General features: G+C 48.3%; 1 protein-coding gene across 2 annotated transcripts in view; it reads right to left on the minus strand.

Moving 5' to 3' along the window:
• Nucleotides 1–8,503, minus strand: part of plxna4 (plexin A4) — a 223,858-nt gene that overhangs the window by 52,807 nt on the left and 162,548 nt on the right. The gene's annotated exons all lie outside the window — the stretch shown is intronic.

The raw sequence follows: 8,503 nt of genomic DNA on the forward strand, positions 1-8,503 counted from the left end.
CACTGGATCAGTGCCAGACTGGATCAGCGCCACACTGGATCAGCGCCCTTTAACCTCAAAGTTACTGTTTCATTTGAAATGCAATACACTGGAGACAGCTGGAAAAACTCACACTTGAGTTACTGCTTCATCAACAGCCATATCTAGCCTGGAGACAGAAACCTCTGTGTACAGTTCATTCTCAGAACAGGGAATTGTACCAGAAACCTTCATCCTGTCAAACCTACCTTGCTTCAGAGTGAGTGGAAGCATCTGCCTTATTGTGAACAATCAAGTGGAATATACCACTTCCTCAGAGAGGGCTTCATTGCTGTACTGCAGTGAAGTAGATGGTAGGTTGTCCTGTGATCCATTAAATTAGGGATGTTGACAAGAAGGATCTCTGAGTGATGTTGCTGGCTACGGACCACCAAAGATGTTTCTGGAAGGATGCCACAGCGCACCTGATCTGACGAGCCCTTCATCCGAAACCCAGCCATGCACAAAAACCATCCAGTCAAGGAAGAGCGTCCCTGTTTCATATGCTGACCTTGGACTGTGCTCAGATCAAGACTGTACGACCTGCAGGCCTGCGGGAACAGAGTTTTGTTTGGGGACACTGGTATCTCTGTCCCCCTGCTTCAGTTTGTGGGAACCAAATCAGTGGATGTACACAAGGAGACCCGGGTACACAGTCACCTGTGGAAGTCACATGTACAGTCAAGACTACAGAACCATGATACACAGAACCATGACAGACCGGTCCACTGCTGGGCACACTTCTCTGCCAGGGTCAGGTTAAGGGCATGGGCCTTCACACATTCACCCAGTGGTCATGCCACGGTTGTGTGCGAGGATCCCCTTCAATCACATCTGTGGTCAACAGATGGTCTTTCTGTAGATGTATCACGGTGCACGGTCTGAAGAGACAGTGTTTGGTCTGGAGATTGGGATGAGTATCGCACAGAGAACACCGCTTCCTAACTGGGGGGCTGAGCTTGGAGATTTCTTCAACGGAGCTGAAGTCATTGCTGACACCTTAGTGTCTGGCGATCCGGCTGAACGAAGCCTGTAGAAGGTTTCTGCTCAGCACTCGTCCTGGTGCGTGAAGAGTCTGCTAGGGATGTGTGACGCTAAAGTGGACGGCATAGGCTGCGACATGACGAGTGTGGTGGTGGAAAATCCTGGAGGCGTGTAAGACCACGCTGATGATCGGCGTGCGGGTGCCGTGTCTCTGCCCCGCCAGGAGTTATGGAAATACTCCAGCGATAAAGACATTCTCTGGAGTTAGGAGGAGCCACAGAACCATGGGATGTTGGTCTTTTGTGTCTCCCCGCAGGCCTGTAGGGATTGGCTGCACAGACTCCTTGCTCAGGAGTGGGCCACACAGGACAGACGTAATGCAGCGAAATGAGTTCTAAAGAAGCTCCAAGAGGGAAGGAGAGCGGTACTGAGTGTTCGCTCGCTGTACTCAGGGTGATCAGAGCTCCAACCATCTCTAACCTCATGGAGCTTGTGTTTGGAGGGGAACTTTTTGATGTTCAGCACTATGTCCTTCCTGAGTGGAGAGGAACAGCAGATATGATGGGAAGCTCTGTTAGTGGTTAGAACCGTGGCACATGCACTGAATAGTGGAGCCTGGTGTTGAAACTTCACCAAGTGATGCACAACAACCATTATAGTACAACCACTAGAAACTACGAAAACTACGAACTACGAAAATGCTGTTTCGTCATTTCAAATGATGACAATTCCGTGTTTATGAAGTAATGAGTAGTGTGAGTATAAGCTGTGGATACTAATTCATTTAATGTAGGTCAAGTCAGTCAAACTATCCGACTACGTAACTATATAATTAGTCAACCAGTTAACCAAATCACTGTAACATGGGAGGCCTAAAGTGGTCCATTCACCCATCTTCGTGCTGGGGACGGAACCCAGATCTCGGCAAACAGATCTCGGCATGGAACTTTATCCGAATAAAGTGCAGCATTGAAGTGCAGTATTGAGAAGCCACTTTAATTTTGTCAGTGTGAGTACTGGGAAAGAAATATTTGCTGCAGTGTGTTTCAGTGTCAGGTGTCAGACTGACATGGCTTGGTGAGAAATGTTGCCTGAAGTGTGTATTTCTGAAGGTCGTTGGAATTATTTTTAACATGTTAACTTGATTTTTTAAATATTTTTACCGATATTTTTTATGATACTGAAATTTATAAATTCTCTCAGGAGTACATTTAATGGTAGATGTCATAAGTATGTGTGTGTGTGTGTGTTTGTGTGTGTGTGTGTGTGTGTGTGTGTATATATAATACATGCAGTTGGGGAATATTCTTTTTACTAGAATTATTCTATTTTAACGCATTTTGTCTCATAGCAAATGTGATCTTTCACCTCAGAGAGGAACCGTGTGAAGTAGGAGTTGAAAACCCTTTAGCAAAAGTGACGCTTTGCATTTGCACAAAACAACCAATTGTTAAACACATCTTTGTTTTTCCCCTCTGCCTGTAGGCATCTTGCAGGGCTTTAGTTAAACACAGTGATATAAAGGCACAAACACGCAGTCGGTTTCAAATAAACACCCAGAAATGTCCACGTTTCAGCTCCTTCAGGTCTTTGTTAAGTCTTTCGTATCACACGACAGACTTGCGTTATCTCCCGCTCTTTTCCTCTGCTCCTACCTGGACCAAGATAAGGCCATATGGGATTCTGGGTAGGTGCGTACCTGCTCTCTAGTCACACGATAACACTTGTTTGAAGTTCATTAACATGGCAGGCTTCTCTCAAAGAGGCAACTGGTTTGCATATAAAAAGGTTTACAGCGGCATTTAAAAAGCCATTATAGATAATTTAGCCAACCAGGCACCAGAGATAAAGAAGGTTGTTTACGTTTCAAGCTTTGCCACCTAGCTGCAAATGGACATGTTATGAGAAACAGCTACTGGCGACCGTATACAGTGGTAGGTAGAGTGGAAGTTCAGGGAACTGCCCTATTATAGGAGCTATACACACAACCTGTGAGTATGGAAAATACTGAAACATAACGATACACAACCAAGTACACAAACACACACACACACACACACACACACACGCTTGCAGGCATCCCACACACACGATCCGTAACATAAAGGGGTGAACATGGACAGTCCCCCATGCATTCAGAACCATCATATTTCACCGTGACAGGTGCACAGAGAATTTAGAGCTCAGGTTTTAGAGTTCACTCACAGCTCTTTGCCTTTTTAATCACAGCACTCGTAGATCACACACACGCACGCACAGGCACACACACAAATAGAAATACATGCTATTATGAGTGTTCACCTACCAGCATTTTAGCATCCATCTCAGACTTGATACCTGATGACCTCTGGAGGTTACAGAGGACTACAGCAGTCAACGCTAGTGCATATCTTTCTGTTTCCTTATAATAAACATGTAGATTAAGATAGTAGACTAGCACAAGCTCTTTATTATAAGGCTCATGAACCTCACGTGAGTGTAGCCTGCCCCTAGGAACCCTTCTGGAACAGTGTGAATGTGAACTTGGTACTTTTTACTTTTTGTGTTCCACATTCCTCCCCTCACAAGGACAGATAAGTTCATGCCACTCCTCCCAACCTTTAGTTGGGAAGGCTCTGTTTCTGAGCCCTGCGGAGAGAGGCAGCTCGGCTGGGTCTACAATGGCTCCTGGATGCCCGTGCTTGGGGATTGCGCTCGTCTCCGAGGGGGCCCCATCTGCTGGGCCTGGCACCTGTTCAGCGCCGTGCTCTCGGAGGCACTCCTCAACGCTCGCTGTCTGTCGTGACGCCCTCGTCCTCGATCCGTGCCAAACGTACTGCCGCTAGGGTTAACCCCTTCCGCAGTGGAACCACTGTAGCATTTTGGCTACGGCCGGAGTCGAGTGTTTTTTTTTTCCGGGTACGTTGTGCGTATCGTGGGGGCGCCTCACCCTGGCCAGCGGCGGTGTAGTGTAGCTGCCGGCGAGGACGTTCGCGCATCTCGGTAGGAGGGTTTCGTGTTCTTCACGGCTGCTGGTACGAACGCCAGCGGTGATGTGTGCCTTCGCTCCTCGTCTGCCGCTCCTGCGTCGATTCTCCAGGGCTCATCGCCCTCTCTCGTGTCTACGAGCATCTCCACATATTTATCGCTGGCTGTCTCCATTTTTCTCTCTTTTTTTTCTCCCCTAGAATTTGAGCAGAACTGCCAAGGCTGTGTAATCGAGGCTGGTTGGTCTCGCCATCGCTGTCGAGCACACTCGTCTGCTCTAGACAGCACGTGTGCAATTACAGCGCGCCGCACTTCCCAGGATGCCGAGCGGGTTCAGAAGTGTATCTCAGCTGCTGCTCTGCCATCCTGTCGGATACGGGGCATCATGGCTTACGGTGATAAAGGGTTTATGATCAGTGCATATTTCACTGCATGCTAATCTAGACTTTTTTTCTCTCTCTCGTTCTCTCTCCTTTTGTGCCCCCAGCCTGAGTGTTATTTTTTAAGCCATACATGTCCATAATCTCTAGATGTCTCCAGTGACACTTTCATTTCACTGCCTGCTCGGCGTGCTCTCATGGCATCCTCTGGCATTAAATCCTTTCCCCAATTTCTCATTGTCTTAATCTTTCTTTTTCTCTTCCATAAAGTGTAGGTGATTTTTACAGTGTGTGGCTGGAAACGTCATCGGAGGCAAATCAGCACTTTCACCCTCAAATTCCTACATGACACAAAAGTCAAAGCTAAAGAGAGCATTTTACTGTCCATCTGGAGGTGTTACCACATTAAAACTTGCTCAATTCAGCCATCCCTTTAAATGCAAACTAAAGAACATCCTTTAAGCACTGTTAGCATAGACAGCCATTCCTTTGCATAGTCAAGTGTGTGGATTTGTTTAAACACCTCATTATAGCGCCTTGTCATAGGGAAGTCTTCTGTGAATTTACAATATGTGCAAAACCAATGAACTAAAATCCTGAGTGTCCCAGCATGCACTCTGTCCCTGCACTAAACAAACATGCACCCATATATCCTCTCCAGTACCTCTGCTCTGGACCCCTCACACCCATGTGTCCTTTGCGGTCGTACCCACCGATGCTGGCAGCTTCACGTGGGAATGTGATTGACGGTGAGCATAGCAACGGGATACTGGAAAGCTGGGAGGCTGTAATATGGAGTCTTAGGAGACGCTGTTCTGTGTGTCAGGCCAGGTTATTAAGTCTTTACAGGCAGTGAGAGGAGGGATAGAGAGAGAGATAGAAGGAAAATGAGAGATGGACAAGGAGAGATAGAGAATGAGAGAGAGAGAGGAGAGAGAAAATGACAGACAGTGAATGAGAGAGAACAAGATGGAAGAAGAGCGAGAATGAGAGAAAGCAAGAGAGAAGGACAGATGAAAATGAGAGACAGAGTGAATGAGAGAGGAGAGAAAAAGAGAATGAGCGTGGGAGAGAAGGACATAGAGCATATGACAGACAGAGAGAGAGAGAGAGAGAGAGAGAGAGAGAGAGAGAGAGAGAGAGAGAGAACAGTCTGGGATTTGAAAGTATCGGGAGTGACTCCTCTATAGGAGACGTAATGCTGGTGACAGATTTCAGCGTGGTTGGCTGTTTATTGTTAAGGTCAGTTGCACTGTGGGTGTGTAACCAGCAGCGTTGCACAAAAGACCCGTTTGGTCTGGAGCTCTCATGCCTCACGCCATGGCAGGGTGGGGTTTTGTGGGGTTTTTCCTTTTTTTTGGCTTACTAATTAGAGGCCTAGACCAAGATTCTTGTGTTTAGTAACAGGGTCCTATATAAAATACAAGCTCAATAAAAAAATAAACTCGATTGAAATATGCACCTTTCTGAAAGGGTTCATGCTGCACTTTCACACAATGGAACGTGACACACTGCCTGTAGTATAAACACCCCATGCAAAGACACACACCAATTTTCCCTGTCAGTATTTGAGTCATGAAGAATCCTCTGATAGATTCCAGAAAAAACATCAGGGCGCAGACAGATGAAATTTCCCGTCAGGGAGAATCCCTGTAGTTCTTGGCGCGTGTAAACTTACCGAAGCCGTTCAGAAAAATCAAAGTTTTAATCTACCAGCAGAGAGGAGTTAGCTGAGTCTCCAGCTGGCGTGGAGAACAACAGACTAGAATTAAGCCTCGATCCGCCGAAAAACCGGAACACCATGACATCCAAGTGCACCTCCGCGGCTGGCTCAGACGCCATCCGAACTGCGGCCCGATTCAGCCCAAATCCATCGCTGTGGGACCAGGGAACCTAACTGGCAACCTGGCTAATAAACAAGTGAAGGGTGGTATTGCAACAGACAAGGGACGAAACTGATGTGGATGTGATGTGGAAGGTAGACCTTTCACCAGAGAACAGGGCGGCTGTGTGCATATGTGTGTGTGTGTGTGTGTGTGTGTGTACACCACGGGTCTTTACCAGGACAGGCCAGAGGGGGAGCTGTTGTGCATTTGTACGCTTGTAAAGGGAGCAGAGGGAATGATTTCGATGGCAATCAGCAGGCGTGTTTACTGCTAGAAAAAAAGGATGGAGATGATGGCTATATCGCCCCCGGTGTGTCAGAACCGAGTGCGAGGGTTCGACTGGATGTTGCCCTAGAGACAGTCAACAAATTTTGCAAAGCACACTAGCCACGGCAAAACTGGCTTGGGTTGGAATTAGAATGGGGACCAGGGTTTCAGTCGCTAAAATAACAAGAGAGGTGAGAGAGAACTGTCAGAGGCGTGGAGAAGCCCTGGCATAGTGAGTGGAGCTGGCACGCACGGGCAAATCCATAATTAGAGTAAAAGAGAGAGAAAGTGTGTGTGTGTGTGAGATGGCTATGCCTATATAGCTGTGCCTATAGAGGAGTCACTCCCGATACTTTCAAATCCCAGACTGTTCTCTCTCTCTCTCTCTCTCTCTCTCTCTCTCTCTCTCTCTCTCTCTCTCATTTGTGTTTACCCCCAAACCCCCACCCTGGCCTGCCTCCTTCCCGGATGCCCTGTGACATTCCCTCTGATCTCGACGATTCCTAACGACTGCGGCTTCCCTAGCGCAGCCACGGGGGGTGGGGAGCTAGCCCGTTCAATCGCACAGACCTCCTGCCAATTATAGACGCAAACTAACATCTTAATAAGACGAGAGGAAGTTCAGCAGATCGATTCACAGATCTCTTCACACATCTCTCTCTCCTCTATTCTGATCCCCTGCTCTCTCTCCTTCTTTGACTTCTCCTGACACCACTCTTTTGCTCTCTCTCTATTCTGCCCGATACCGGATTGTGGATGGCCACCGATGGCCATTGGCCATTGTATGGTGTGTGAAGTCTGGCAGTGTTGATACTGGAAAGGCGTAGCAGGGCCAGCAGGGACAAGCCAGCGCTTTCTCACTCTCTCTCTCTCTCTCTCTCTATGTACTTATTTATCTTTTTTCTCTCTCTCTTTCTCTCTCTCCCTCTCTATCTCTCTGTCCCAGCCACGCAGGGCCTTGGTGAGCAGATGTGTTATTTAGTCAGGGTGTGTCACGCCGGAGGTGGTCCGTGGCTCCCGCTCTCAGGTCCCGACACCGCCGCACTAACTCGGCTGGAGAGGGCGAGTGACCGGAACGAAGGAGCGCTACAGCCATCCGTCGCGCGACGCACAAAAGAAAGGCCAGGGAACGGACTGACTCGAGAGCTCGCAGCTAATGAAACTTCTCAATTCATTCGTATATTCTGTCTTCGCTGGCACCCGCGCTCTTTTAATTAAACGCAAACTTGCACGGTTTTGGCACATGCAAGGCCTGCAAATACCACCAAATGGAGAGATGCAGCATTAGGGGGCATTAGTGAAGGGGTGAGAATTTACTGGATATGCGAACGTAAAAAAGTCAAATCGCTTGGAACAGTGTGCTTATTTCTGCAGAGAGACAGCAGGAGCGATGCACAGACACGTCTGGCTCGCTGCTCCTGCACGGCCCCCGTCTGTGCATACGTGCCTTAGCAAGGAACAAGACAGACTTTGACTGTGTGTGTGTGTGTGTGTGTGTGTGAGTGTGGGGGGGTGTGAGGGCAGAGGTTCGTCTTGCTTTATCAACCACTTAAAATACACGAACAGATTACCCTGTTTGCTTCCCTCTCTGGAAAACAAAACCCCTTGACTGGAATGAAAGCAGCTAAACGCACGTGAGGAGGACTTCCTCCTTCACCCGGCCGACGTCCACTCGTCACTGTCCTCTGCATTCATTTTCTTCACGCAAACTCATTAAGTTGGAAGCAGCGACTTTGTACAGAAAATCCCCACCCTCACCTCCCCACCCTCACCTCCCCACCCTCACCCCCCCACCCTCACCCCCCCACCCTCACCCCCCCACCCTCACCTCCCCACCCTCACCCCCCCACCCTCACCTCCCCACCCTCACCTCCCCACCCTCAGGCCTGGAGGTATCAGGGGTTAATGAAATCCAAATTAAACTCATTAGCCAGACAAAACACCTGCCTCAAAATAAACAAACACACAGGAAGGAAATGTCATTAATATGTACTAATGCCC

The sequence above is a fragment of the Electrophorus electricus genome, chromosome 7 (assembly GCF_013358815.1).
Source record: "Electrophorus electricus isolate fEleEle1 chromosome 7, fEleEle1.pri, whole genome shotgun sequence".
Lineage (NCBI taxonomy): Eukaryota > Metazoa > Chordata > Actinopteri > Gymnotiformes > Gymnotidae > Electrophorus > Electrophorus electricus.